Here is a 14,117-nt window from a genome sequence, read left to right on the forward strand (position 1 = left end):
AGGCTTAAAGCTCTAAGTACACTCAATCTGCCGCTGATGAGCTCGTTGGAGCTTTTTCATTTGCAACCTGAGTCCAAAATCATGTCACCGTAATTCGGTTAAGCCAGATAGATAGTGTCATCAGCCCTGCGGCAGTGCACATAAGGCTTCTCCGTTTCACCCTAAGGTTGGAAGGCACCCAGACGTCCCGCGGATGTGGGATTGCACCTCGCTTCCTTTTGTTTTAATTACTTGCGACTACCTGTCCTTAACATGATAGATACATAGTACAAGAGATTGTTAGAAATCTAAAACAAACGGAGACCAGCCTTAAAAATTCCCTGAGCGGACAAAACCAGTTTAGTCATAGAAGCAAAGCTTTATTTAGCTTATGTTGCAGGATTAACTGGACTAGGTCATTTCTTGCTTATGCTTCTGGAAATCATAAGCAGAACAGTTTCCCAAAGTTGGTATGAGTTAATCACTAACCAGTTCCCCATCATTTAAGAAAATTATATTATAAACCAATCACTGCGAAGAATACAGAGTCACTGCCTTTCTACTATATAAATTGTTTTATAACAATACACCCTTTAGGGATGGCTGGGTGGCTCAGTCAGTTAAGCGTCCACCTTGGGCTCAGGTTATGATCCCAGAGTCCTGGAATCAAGATCCGCATCGGGCTTCCTGCTCATCGGGAAGCCTGCTTCTCCCTCTGCCACTCCCCCTGCTTGTGTTCCCTCTCTCACTGTCTCTCTCTTTCTGTCAAATAAATAAATAAAATCTTAAAAAAAAAAAAAAAGTGCACCCTGAGCCTCATTCCATGTTTTGGTTCAAGTGCTCTCAGTTTGAGCATCGTCTTTTCAATGTATGCGCAATAAACTTTTACTAATTACTGCTTAGATGATCCCTGTTTCACTTCTGTTATTCATGAACTTTCGACAATACAGGCACACACATATTTTTAAATCATCCAAAGCTATACCAACATAGTTGGTGACAGAAGTCACTCTAATTAGAAATTAAATTAACCAAGTGATAACATGTACTAGAAAAATGAGTACTAGTGGTGGTTGATGAAAAGATAAATGCTAACCAGAGACCAGAAAAACCCAGGTTTTCGTTCTTGCTCTGGTAGCTGCCTGTCCTCGAGTGTGGGTCACTTCGCTTCTCTAGGGCTCCAGGTTTCTCTGCTATGAGATGAGGCACTCACCTGGGAATGACACATATGTTTTTGCTTTTTTTGGTTCTTTGGTCACTGGCAGGGCCTTCCTGGAAGGTGTGTTGAGAAACATTCTGAGGCTGAATCAGCTCCCTGGACAGAAATCCATGATCAACTCATCAATGTCTATCAGGAGGTCAGCAGGAAAGTGATGCTTAATTTCCACTTGGCCGAACCCCTGAGAATTACTGTCCCAACCCAATACAATGGATGGGGACCAGTAGAAATGAAATAAAAAGAACAATTTCCGCCACCTTAGTGCTAATCTTTATAGCCATATATACATATTGGCATCCAGCTGTGTTTCCCCAGTCACACTTACCTGTCAGCTCCAGTTCAAACTCTGTCTCTTCGGCTAGGCCAGCCATAGGCCATGATGATAAAGGGTAACACACGCGCAGCGTTCTATGTGTCAGGCACTACTCAAAGCACTTTGTGTAGGTAATTCACTTCATCCTCACAGCAATCCATTCAGGGAGATACTTTTATTACCCCCATTCTATAGAGCAGGAAAGCTGAGGCACAGATTGTGTGAGGGACCCACTCCAGGTTACACGATCCCTGAGAGGGCTGGAATTTGAATGGAGGTGGTCTGTATCAGAGGAAATGTGCTTCACCATGGGATGAATGGCACCTCCTCTGAGCATCCGTATCAATCATCCCCCAAGACTATACTTTTTAGACAGAATTTTATAGAGGGTGACCATACCATCCTGGTATGCCCAGCCAGTGTCTTGGGTGGGGGTGGGAAAATTCAAAGGCTTTCTACCTGAGATGATGCCTGAGTTACATATAAAAGAATCAATAGGAATTGGCCACCTTAAAATCAGTTTATCCTCCAATATAAACATTCTCCCGTTCCAGTGGGTAATATTGCTTGGACCCCAAAATACATTCTTTTTTTTCTTTAAGACTTTATTTATTTATTGAGAGGGAGTGAGAGAGAGCATGAGCAGAGGGAAGGGAGGGCAGAGGGAGAGAGAAAATGAGACACTGCTCTGTCCCCATTGAGCAGGGACCTGGACACAGGGCTCCATCCCAGGACCCTGGGATCATGACCTGAACCAAAGTCAGATGCTTAACCAACTGAGTCATCCACCCCCCGCCCTTTAAATACATTATTTCATAAACAGAGCTGACCATCCCTCCCCAAAACTCAAAAAAACCCATTAATATATGTGCAAGAATAAAGTGCAGTCCTGACCTAACTGCGGTAACTTGCTTTACCTATGGAAGGCTTAAAATGTCATTTCCAGGTGATGTTCTTGGATTGTTAGAAAGGGAGGGAAAGATTTAATAAAATTCTTGATTAGGAAAGGAGAAAGCATTTCAGGACACCAGAAAGTGAGGGAAATTGTTCCCTCTTACAGGCAAGAGTTTCAGACTCTCCAATAAATCAAAGGTAATGAGCTGGTAACTCCATGAGGACATAAGGGAGAAGATGCTAGATTTGGGTGAGTTTCAGATAAAGACTGGTTCCACTTAGACACGCTGAGCCCTACTTTAAGGATGGTTGGGCCAGGACGACAGCCCACTGATCAAAGAAAATATAAAGGGACTTCATTGGAGCCCTGTTTTTTTATTAGTTTCTGGTTCGGTAATCATGCCTCTTTCATTTAACAGCCATATTTTTCCAAATTAATTATAATAATGAATAACTTTCAACCTGACCATGACAGCGACTTTACCTGATGGACACGCAGATACAAGCCTTGTAAGACAAATTTACTTGTAAGACCTGAAAGCATTGAGAAACTCAGAGAAGAAATGACAAGGAGACCATGGTTGCTTCTCACTTCTTCAAAGCCTGGGTTGACTCTGGATTAATTACCATAACGAAACACTCAAACTAGACTTAAAAGTTGATCTGATTTGAAGACGGTCATGTATCTTGGAAACTTAAAATTACCTGCCTCCCAGATGAGAGGCAGGAGAAAAAATGGTGAAATCTATCAAGATGGTGGGATCCTGACTTTTCCAGAGACAGAAACCAACTTAGAAAAAAACAATAAAGCCAGGGCTCCTGCGTGGCTCAGTTGGTTAAGTGTCTGCTTGGGATTGAGCCCTGCATCTTGCTCCCTGCTCATCCGGAGACCTGCTTCTCCCCATCCCAATCCCCCAGCTGTGTTCCCTCTCTCACTGTTTCTTTAAAAAAAAAAAAAAAAGTGTCTTCCTTTGTCTTGAGTACTGCACTGGGCTTGCTTCTTCCTCTCCCTCTATAAACCCCCTCCCCCTTCACACTTGTGCCCCCCCCCCAACTCTCTTTCAAATAAATAAATAAAATCTTAAAAAAACAATAAAGTCATTCAGAGGTGGGAAGCTGGGGTGGCACAGTTGGTTAAGTGTCTGACCTTTAGTTTTGGCTCAGGTCATCACCTTAGGATCCTGGGATCAAACCCCACATTGGACTCTCTGCTCAGCATTGAGTCTGCCTGGGATTTCCTCTCTCTCTGCCCCTCTTCCTCCGCCTCCTCCTACTCTCTCTCTCAAATAAATAAATAAATCTCTAAATAAAAACCAGAGGTGATATCAGTATATTGGGCAGAAGTTAAAAACGAAGATTAAGATCTGGGCAAAAAATAAATAAATAAATAACCTCGCCAATTGTTTGGATTGGCAGGAACCAGGAGAACAGAAATAGGGTGTCAAGACCAAGTGCGAGGGTGCCTGGGCTCAGTTGGTTGGTTAAGTGTCTGCCTTCAGTTCAGGTCATGATCCCAGGGTCCTGGGATCGCGTCCCAAATCGGGCTTCTTGTTCAGTGGGGAGCCTGCTTCTCCCTCTGCCGGCCACTCCCCGTTTGTGCTTGCTTGCGCTCTTTCCCTCTCTGTCGCTGTGTGTGTCAAATAAATAAATAAAATCTCTATTTAAAAAAAAAAAAAAAAAAGACCAAGTGGGAAACTCCAGAGCCTGGAGTGGAAATAGTGCCCAGAAACTCCATCATTCCCACTCCTGGTAAGACATGTCTGTCTGGGGTTCTAAATTCCAGGCTGCCCCTGGGAGCTGGGGTGGAGGAAGCATTCGGTGAAGGTGAGCCAGCTCCCCAGGTTCGATGCTAAACACCAGCTCCACTACTTTCAGAGCACACTCTTGGTCTAATTCTTGGCTTTGATACGGTGCCTTACATGGATCAAAAGATTCAGGAGGGCAGCAGAACAAATTTCCACTTGAAGTCACCTAACGTCAGTCCACAGTCAGAGTGGACCTAAGAGTTACAGCAAACCCAGTGTACTCATTTGCACACTTCTCTGCAAATTAGAACATTTTTCATAAAGATGTCATGGCCTTCCCTTTATTAATTTGTTTAGTAAAATGTGTGTTCACAGGACAAAGGTGACCTGGAGTACGGCCTTGTTTGAATGATTACAAGCCATAACAGTATGCCTTGTTCCTTTTCAATTTTTCATAATGTGTGACATGATTTATTTCATGTCAATTCTCCCCTTAGACAGTAAGTGCCATGGGGGCAAGGGCTGTCTATTTTTGTCCACTACTGGATCCCTATCACCTGAAACAAGATGGGGCCCCAAGTAGCCCTCAATAAATGTGTGCTGAACAGATGCTTCTCACTCAAGAAGTTGTAAGGATCAAAAGGGAAAATATACATGAAGTAGCCATCATGGCACCTGGCAACTGAATCAGCACTTTTTTTTTTTTTTTTTTTTAATGGAGTAAATGAATGGAGAAGGTTTTACTTCACTCTCCCTTGGTGCCCTGACTGGTTACTTTCCTATTTTTCAGGTTTCCTTTGTCTTACTTTTCACACAGGTGCTTACCACTTCCACTTCCTCTGTAGCTCCTCTCCCACCTCTGCTACTTTGGCTCCACTGAAACCATCCCCTCAAAGCTGCTTCCCAATCCAAACAGCTGGCAAACTCCTTGAGACTCTTTTCAGTGTCTGCGACACCACCGCATATTCTCATACAACTTTTCCAGTACGTTCTCCCTGTCGCTGACCCTTGATTTTGTCCTATTCTCTCTGTGTCTCAGCAGGACTCACACCTTGACCTTCGGCCTTTTTGTTTCCATTAAAATTGGACTTAGCCGGTCTTGGCTTCTACTTATTATTTCTTGCAGATGACTTCAACATTTTAGGATCTCCCATATTTTGTCTGACCTGTAGTCCCATAGTCCCAGCACCTTGAGCAACTCGCCCTTCCTTGATGCTCCTAGAACCTTTTCATGCTCTCTACAATCATAACATACATGTCTATCTCTACCAGACTTCCCTGGGATACTATATGCGGCACTTAGCGTAATTCCTGGCACAAAACACATGATGGCTTCTTCAATGAATGAATGAATGAATGAATGAATGAGTTTACAAAACTATTACTAAAACATTTTCATTCAGATCTCTTATAATATCTCAAACTTTATACCAAAATGATGTCTTTTTCAAAAACCCTGAATTCGTTTGCCTCCTGAATTTCCTGCTGTCAGGAGTACTGGCATCTGCTTTCCTGAGCCTAAAATTCTCACATTCTCTACGACTCCTCTCCATTTCCCTCATATTGATCAAAACTTGAATGTTTCCTATATATTCTGTGTCATGTCCATTCTCCATCCCCACAATCAACATGCAAACCTAGCAAGGCCTCAGGTCCCATCTAGATCGTTACAAGAGACTCCCTGTTTCCAAACATGTGAAGACTCTATTATCTGCTACAGGCTTGTAATCTAATATTCTTGACCTGGTTTTCAAGAATCTCCATAATTCAGTCTCCCTCCTTCCCTGCTACTGACTGGCTACTGATCAAACATCAGGTCAACATCTACTGGCTCCCCCAGGCAGGCTGTGCTTCTCCTGGTCATTTGAGTGCTGGCTTGCTGGCTTATTCTCTCCCTATCTGAAATCCTTTCCAATTCCCCCATCTATGGGATTCTGCCTGCAATTCAAGACTGAGATCAAATAATTTCTTTTTATTAACAGCTCTCCTGAGAGAACCTTGTACATAAAAATAATGTATATGTTTAATGTGTACAACTTGATGTTTTGATATTGAAATAATTTTTTTATATTGACATGATTTCTCATGCAGGAAAGTGATTGTGAACATTCCAACCCCCTAACCCCCTCTCCTTCCACAGCACTTAAATTCTGCACCACAACCTCATTCAGGGCTTCATTTCGGGGTTTGCCCTGCTTTCTCTATGTTAACTTGTTTTTCCGAAAAGAATGTGAGCTCACTAAGGACGATAGCTCTGTCCTGAGTTTTCAGCAAGTGGTAGGTAGACATGTGCTGATTAATTTTATCAGATTTGGATACAACTATGACTCATTAAAAAAATGAGATGTAGTCCCTAAAAGCAGACTACCACCGATAACTGGGGGGAAGCAAAACTCATTTTAAATCCCTATAAAAGTTTGAAATGAGTTCCCAGCAGGAAAAAATATGTGTTCAGAATTTTATAATGATAACAAATACAACACAATTTTCAAATCACACTTACCAAGGAAAAGCAGGATGTTTTGGCAGAACATGGAAAAGGAAGGACAAAACAAAATCAGTAAATTCCTCACACATCATCACACAAACTACAAGATACAAATGTTGGCAAAGATCTTTATCCCATCAACTTGCTTGGCACTCTAAAGATGGTCCTAAAGACTGAAATTTTTTCTATCCTTCTCAAAAGAGAGTCTCTGTTCTGAGTACTTTTTCTTTTTGTTTTTAACTTTTTATTTCCAAATAATTTTAGAAGTACCTGGATGATGCAGTGGGCTAAATGGCTGACTCTTGGTTTTGACTTGGGTCATTACCTCAGGGTTGTGAGGAAGAGCGCCACATTGGTCTCAGCTCTCAGTGTGAAGTCTGCTTAAGATTCTCTCTCCCTCTTTCTCTGCCCCTTGCTCCATTCTCTCTTCCTCTCACTCTCTCTTTCTCTCTGTCTCTCTCTAAAATAGATAATAAATCTTTAAAAAATAAATACATAATAGAATTTTAGATTTTCCAGAAAGTCACAAAAATAGTACAGAGAATTTCCATATACCCTTGACCCAGCTTCTTCTAATGTTAATATGTTGTACAACCATAACACAGTGATCAAAACCAGGAAATGAATCATGGTACAATGCTATTGACTGAACTATAGATCTTACTTGAATGTATTTACTTTTTCCCTTTAATGACCTTTTGTTGTGCTGGAATTGATTCAGGACCCCATTTGGTTGGCTCCTTAGTTTCTTCCAACCTGTGGCAGATCCTCAGTCTATCCTTGTCTTTCATGACCTTGACTTTTTGATGAGAACTAAACAGATGTTTTATAAAATGTTCCTCAATTTGGATCTATCTGGTGTTTTCTCATGATTAAACAGGGGCTTTATGCTTTTTTTGACAAGATTACGCTAAAAGTGATGTGTCCTCAGTGCATCATATGAAGAGGTATGTAATATTGATACGTCTCAGTGCCAGTGACATTGACCTTGGCCACTTGGTTACTGTGGCATCTGCTGGGTTTCTCCACTGCAAGTTACTATTTTTCCTTTAAACAGATACTTTGAGATTTTGCTAATAACCTGTTTCTACTCTAGCTTTCACCCACGGAATTTATCCATTAGAGGATCTTGCCTGCAACTGTGATTATGAGGGATTTGCCCAATGGCAGTTTTAGATTTCCCTCATTCCTTCTGTATTTATTAATTGTATAAAGTATTCTCTAAGGCTCAGTGTGTGTTTATATATTATTGATTTATGCTCCTTAGCAGATGCTTAGTATGGTTAGCATAGTTCTGGGGGTCTTGGAGATTCTTGTCTAGCAGTAACGCTGCCCCAGTGAGATCTATCAGCTTGGGAATATCTATTTTATACTTCCGAATCAAAGGAGATAATCTCAAGGGTATCTTTCAGAAAAATAAAGAAGGAGGAAGAAGAGAAGGACTAGGAGAGGAGAGGGGGAAAGAAATAAAAGAGGGAAGGGGAGAGGAGAGAAAAAGGAAAGATAAACCCTTTGTATTTTTCCTAACTATTGGTTAGTCTGAAAAAGTAGTATTTTAAGGGGACACATTTCATTCAATGGGATATACCCATATTGAATCACAAGAAAAGATCTAGAAACAAAACATGTTTTTGGCACTTATACCACCTGGGTGAGTTATAGAGCAGGGTAATACATTCATGAGGCCATTACCATACAACCACAGTTATGGATTTTCCTCCTACTTTTTACAGCAAATGATTATACCTTGGAATAGGAAACAGGGTCTCAAGCCCCAGTAAAAACTGGTGCAGTGATAACTTGGAAAGTTGACATTAATCTTTCAGGGTCTAGACATCACAGAAAGAATTCAATCTAAGCCTATCTGAAGAAGGGAGAAATATCTTTCTGGGTTGGGGATTGGGGAGGCAGAAACTCACACAGATCACAGAATCTTAACACCAACTTTCTTAACACCAGCTCCCTTGCCAGCAGCAGACAGAAACTCTATAAATTCTTGGCTCTAGCAACTCTTTCTTCCTTGCCCCCAACCCTGATTGCCTTTATACCCCCACAAAGGAACATAAAACATGGTGCACAGTGGTTCTTAAACTGTGGATTTCACTTACACATAACCAGAAAGAGAAAAGTATACCCACAAATAACTCGGGATTATTTCAATTCTTTATTTTCATATGGTTGATACTCTTGAAAAAATAACAGGCATATTCTGGGTCAATCTGAATGACCACTAAATCCCCACAAACTGCCACTAATTCCAGTGTTTGCATGTTTGCACTGCTGTTCATAGTCAGCTTATTATCTATCACCTGATCATCTGAAAGGACAGCATTTAACTTTTATGTGTTAATAGGCATAACTGGATGGATCTGAGTTGCCCTATCTTCATACCCAAATGACAACATGGCTGCTATTATATTTAAATGATTTATTTTAGCCAATTATAAAGAAATCTTGATATTTGCAATCAGACTCAAAATTGAAAGACATTTTCATGGACTAAGGCTTTAGTTTCTTAAGTTACTTAATAAATTGGCATTTTGACATGACATCATGAGAACGAGCAGTAATATCCTCTAAAGCACCAAGCTAATGAGGAAAGAATTGAGACAGACCTTGAATGGAAATGAGGCACCAAGTTCAACTGGAGGGCAAATGACTTCATCGGGTTCTATGCAAAAGCTAAACAACGGATGGAGAATCCAGTCACATCAGACACAATAGTTCAGATGTAAGGGTATGATTGCTAGTACCATTCAGGAAGCAAGCTCATTTTTTGTATGTATCTCCTTCTGTACCAACTGGTTTGCAAAAGTTTACTGTCAAAACACGTAATTGTAGAGATACATGGAAAATATTTTTGCTCAATGGTCCTTTGTAAAATTTTCAGTATGTTTTGGCATGCTCTATTACATAGATTGGCCATAGGATCAAAAGAGAATGTAGTGTTTATTGTTCAAAAGGAAAAATAAAAATAATGATGATGTTGATGACATAAAAAATGGGCCATCATGCTCAAAATCAAAAGGATCAAGTCAACAACTGAAAAATAAAATATCATCCTATTGTTAAACACAACTATCTATAATTTCATTTCCATTACATTAAACTGTGTTACATTAATGCTGATAATGCTTTACTTTGTTGGTCCTTAATTTGTTTGGGTTTTACAGTTGTATATGACCTAGAAGCACAAGGGGGTTTTCTACGTAATTATATATCTATATGTATTTAAGCTATCACATAAAATATTTGAGTCACTATGGTATGGAGGGGTCAAAGTAGGAGAAAAAAGTCAGGGTAAAAAAAAAAAAGTTGGCAAAACGGGTGAAGGTGAATAGGAGGTACAGGCTTCCAGTTATGGAATGAATAAATCACGAGGATGAAATGTACAGCAGAGGGAATATAGTCAATTGTATTTGTAATAGTGTTGTATGGTGACAGAGGGCAGCTACACCTCTGGTGAGCTTAGCATTTTTTTTTTCTTTTTTTAGCAGAGGGGAGGGGCAGAGGAAGAATCTTAAGCAGGCTCCATACCCAGTGTGGAGCCCGGCATGGGGCTTGATCTCACAACCCTGAGATATGACCTGAGCCAAAACCAAGAGTCAGACACTTAACCAACTGAGCCACCCAGGCACCCCGAGCATAATGTATAGAGATATTAAACCACTCTGTTGTATACCTGAAACTAATGGAGCATTGTGCGTCAATTATACATCAATAAAAAAATCAGTTATTTTTTTTAAAGTTCAAAAAAATTATGATCTTATTTATGTAAAAATAGAATAACTGCACACGTACATGTAAATTTGTAAATGCGTAGAAAAAAAGAATTTAAAAGGAGAAATACCATATCATTAACAGACTTCTTAGAACTTCTGAGAAGGGAAATATTTTAAGGGACAGAAATGGGAAGGAGTAAATTGAACTTTGACTCTTTAACTTCTGTCTTATTGCCAAGTATATGTAAATAGATTCATCTAACTGAGTAGAAAGCACTTGAAGTGAATGTGTAAATAAAAGAGATCAGTTGTTCACTCAAGGGCTAACAAGGGCGTGGACTTTGGCTTCGGAAAGCATGGGACTACATTTTGAGTCAGGTGTTTCCTTTGCACTGTGGTACCTGAGGCTGGTCAATTAATTCTCTAACCCCTCAGTTTTCCTAATCAGTAAAGCAGCAGTGACACTAACTATGGGAATATTATGAAGACTGAGTGAACTAAAGCGTGCAAAGAGCTGAGTACAGTGTCTGGCACAGGGGGTGCCCAACAGATAAAAGGCAGGACTCTACTATGACGATTATTACTATTCATAATAATCATGCTGTTTTATAAGATTACATTGACTCTGAAAGGAGCGCAATGGGCTGCCTGGGGGATGCCATGATTTTGTTTCAGCAGGACATCCATGATTTGTCCCTTCAGGTCCAGGCCTCCCTGGACCCCACCTGCTCTGTGCCTTAGGAAGGCTGAGCTTTATGGACTGCATCAGTGTACTCCTGGGCTTTCTGGCTTCCAGAAAGTTTCCGCCAATGGGCACACTGTTAGAGGTGGGAGCGTGCGGCAAGAGGAAAGTCCAGGATGTGTTCTCACAGGGGAAAACCATTGGTTCTCCCAGTGGTTGGGCGTCCCCTGTACCAAAGCCCACAGCTTCTGTCCTCAGCCCTCTGTGGGTTCTGGTGAGCTCCCCCCTACTCCCGACCCCAGGTCTGGGGGGCTCAGATCTTCCCAAGTTTGCAAGTCAGGGTTCTGCATTACATTTGTTCTATCTCCCAACTCTGTAAAATGGTCCTTTCCTTAAAACTCTTTTCAAATTATGCCGTTGGAGTGTATGTAGCATCTGTTTCTTCCCAGACTCCTACATATTCACCGTTCTGTAGTTGGGCTCCAGCAGGATGACCTAGCACAACACAGACAACTTCATGGCAGGAAACTTCCGGTGGAAATTCCTGCAAATCTCGAGACCAGGGACCATAGGGAGACTCTTACATTGTGTCATTTCAGTGGCATGGAAAAAAAAAAAATTCCTCTTCTGCTGGTCTGAAATTCCACCTCTATACCTACAGTTTGTTCATTAACTGACGGTTATAAAAGATGAAAGTTTTCTAATTACAGGTCATAATTCCAAACCGCCAGTCCACAGCTTGTTTGCTGAGGCAGAGGATGGAATCTTTGAACTACAGTTTTGTCACCCCCCATTGTCAAGCTGTTTCTCTGTATCTGAGTAGCTCGCTAGTGTTTCTGATACAGGTAACACCCCTTGGGTCAGTGACCATCAGCCTCCTGACAAGAACAGTCGCTGCAGCTGGACCTCTGGTCCTGCCTTGTTGACAGCCTCTCACTTTAATTCAACAATACCATTTCCCTGTTCCAAAACCAACAGTGGAGACCCTCATCCTACATACCAGTCACTGCTGTAGAATTTACCATGTGCGGGATCCTGGTCCAAATGATTTCTAATTCATTTAATATTTATAATCTCCTATAATACCGATTGTTTTAGATAAGGAAATTAAGGCAGAGATATGAGGTAAGTTCTTCAGGTTACAGAGCTACTGAGTGCTAGTAGGTAGAACTGGCCATTAAACCCAAATAGTCTGGCTCCACAGGTCATGCTTCTATTTATTTATTTTTTTTAAAGTGAACTCCACTCCCAATATGGGGCTTGAACTCACCACCCCAAGATCAAGGGTGGCATGCTTTACCGACTTAGCCTTGCAAGGCGCCCCCACCATACTTCATGCTTTTAACCTCTTACCCCTAAACCTTCTCACCTAAGAAATTACTGCAAACTTTTTACCAGACTTCTACATTTTTCCACAGTATGGCCCTAGTTAGCTTTTCCAGTATTATGTCTTATCACCTACTCAATATCCATTCATCCAACAAAAATCTTTTGAACCTGGTGAAATGACAAACATTTAAAAATAATCCATCAGGGGCACCTGGGTGGCTCAGTGGGTTAAAGTCTCTGCCTTCAGCTTAGGTCATGATCCCAGGGTCCTGGGATCGAGCCCCACATCGGGCTCTCTGCTCTGCAGGGAGCCTGCTTCCTCCTCTCTCTCTCTCTGCCTACTTGTGACCTCTGTGAAGTAAATAAATAAAATCCATCAACAGTGATAGGGATAAATAAATTGTAGGATGGTCATACCATGGAATGCTACACAGCAATAAAAATCAACACACTACAGCATCATATGGTAGTTCTATTTTTAATTTTTTACAGGAAACCCCAGGCTGCTCTCCACAGTAGCTGTACAGTTTGCATTCCTACCAATAGTTCATAAGGGCTCCCCTTTTTCCACATCCTAACCAACATTTGCTATCTCTTGTCTTTTTGATGACAGGCATGAGGTGATATCTCACTGTGGTTTTGATTTACATTTCCCCGATAATGAGTGGTGTTGGGCATCTTTGCATATACCTACTGGCCATTTTTATATTTTCTTTGGGTAGGATATCTATGCAGATCTTTTACCCATTTTTTACTTTGATTATTTGGGTTTTTGCTATTGAGTTGTATGAGTTCTTGATATATTTGGGATATGAACCCTTTATCAGATGTATGGCTTGCAATATTTTACCCTGTTCTATAGGTTGTCTTTTCACCTTGTTGATTTTTCCTTTTACTGTGTAAGTAATTACTTATAATGCCTTATTTTCTTGCTATACTACTGTTTATATTTGATACATTGTATAGCAAACATATAGGTAGAAATTAAGTCTCATCTAAGACTTATAAGAATTGTATTTCTTATAATAATAAAATCCACACTTCTGATTTTAATTAATTGGTCAAATCTAAATTTAAAAAATAAACCCAAAGCAATTCTTTGCATATCAGTATTTTTAACAGAATATACACTTAAAAAAAAATTCCCATACTGTAAAATACAGCATTTTTCAGGGAAAAAAAGCACAAAAGGGTACACACCTTATGATTTCATTTATATAAAGTTCAAAAAGCAGACAAAATAATTCTCTACTGTTAGAGGTAACATAATAATTACCCTTGAGGCGTGACTAATTAGAAGGAAACATGATGGCTTTCTGAGGGTTCGAGACATATTTTGTTTCTTGACCTGGGGGGGTAACATCTGTGTGTTTTATTTATAAAAATTCACCAAGCTATAGATGCACCTTGGTGGCTCAGTCAATTGAGGGGCAAGCTCTCAATTTCAGCTCAGGTCATGATCTAGGGGTCCTGCATTAGGCTCCGTGGTGGCAGGGAGTCTGCTCAAGCATCCTCACTCCCCCAACTTGTTTTCTGTCTCGCTGAAATAAATAAATAAATACATAAATAAATCTTAAAAACAAAATCACCAAGGTACAGAGTTTTGATTTGTGCTTTCTTGTACATGTAGCAATAAAAAGTTTACTCACTCACACAAACTTATAATTACTAATTTTATTGCGGACTATGTGGCAGTCACTCTGTTTAGCTCTTCACTCGTGTCATCTCTATTATCATCAAAATCCT

The sequence above is a fragment of the Mustela nigripes genome, chromosome 2, assembly GCF_022355385.1.
Source record: "Mustela nigripes isolate SB6536 chromosome 2, MUSNIG.SB6536, whole genome shotgun sequence".
Classification (NCBI taxonomy): Eukaryota; Metazoa; Chordata; class Mammalia; order Carnivora; family Mustelidae; genus Mustela; species Mustela nigripes.